Here is a 1,454-nt window from a genome sequence, read left to right on the forward strand (position 1 = left end):
AGACCAGCCTGGTCTACAGAGCTAGTTCCAGGACAGGCTCCAAAGCCACAGAGAAACCCTGTCTCGAAAAACCAAAATATATATATATATATATATATACATATATATATATATGTATATATATATATATGTTAAACTGAAACAATGAAAGAACACAGCAAAAGCCACTCCCATCTTTCCCATTCCCCTCCTCATATCTGGTGATAAAACCTGAGGTTTTCTTACTTTCCTCAACACAAAGTCCTAAGACCATGAGAGTAAAAGGTGCCTCCTATACCAGAGGTTAAGTTATCAAAGGCAGAAATGCCAGGAAACGTTCGAACACTCGTCAGGGCCTAGTTGCTGAAGCCTCTAGGTTATATTTATTATACCTCATCCTTTTTGTTCAATTTTATTTCTCCCTGACTACATCACTAAATGTGGCATAAAAATACACAAACCACTAAGTATTGTCATCATAAAACTTAGCTAAGTTAAATAAATGATCTTATCTTGTCAAAATGTCTTTCATTTTTTAAATACTTATTTATTTATTATGTATACAATATTCTGTCTGTGTGTATGTCTGCAGGCCAGAAGAAGGCACCAGACCTCCTCATTACAGATGGTTGTGAGCCACCATGTGGTTGCTGGGAACTGAACTCAGAACCTTTGGAAGGTCAAGCAATACTCTTAACCACTAAGCCATCTCTCCAGCCTCCTGTCTTTCATTTTGTAGAGGCTCAGAGTAACCAATTTATTTGGGTACCTATATTAAGCCTAAGTTGGAGATCAAAATACACACAGAGACTTAAACACATGAACACTTAAATCATCTGTATCATTTACTTTTGATGTTTTGGTTGAGAGTCTAGCCTTCAATGGCTGAGCTCTCTCTTCAACCCTTTTGTCACTTATGTGAAAGGTATCCAACAAAGTAGTAATCGGACATACATGGAGAGGCACTTCAAATAATGAGCATAATTAAATACACTTATAAAACCTAACTATATAAATATATCATCCTTATAATTGTATACATAAGTGACCCAAAAAATTCTACTAGGGAACTCCTACAGCTGATAAACAGCTTCAGCAATGTGTGACATGGCAGGATACAAGATTAATGCAAGAAAATATCAGTAGTCCTCCTATATATAAAAGAGAATCAGGCTGAAAAAGAAATCAGAGAAACAACACCCTTGGGTAACTCTAACCAAACAAGTGAAAGACCTGTATGACAAGAAAGTCTTCGGAGAAAGAAACTAAAGAAGATATCAGAAGATGGAAAGATCTCCCAATGCTCTTGGATAGGTAGGATTAACATAGTAAGAAAGGCAATTTGCGTTCGGACTGATATTGAGGTCTTTAATCCATTTGGACTTGAGTTTTGTGCATGGTGATAGATATGGGTCTATTTTCATTCTTCTACAAGTTGACGTCCAGTTGTGCCAGCACCATTTGTTGAAGATGCT

This window comes from Microtus ochrogaster, chromosome 10, assembly GCF_000317375.1.
Source record: "Microtus ochrogaster isolate Prairie Vole_2 chromosome 10, MicOch1.0, whole genome shotgun sequence".
Lineage (NCBI taxonomy): Eukaryota > Metazoa > Chordata > Mammalia > Rodentia > Cricetidae > Microtus > Microtus ochrogaster.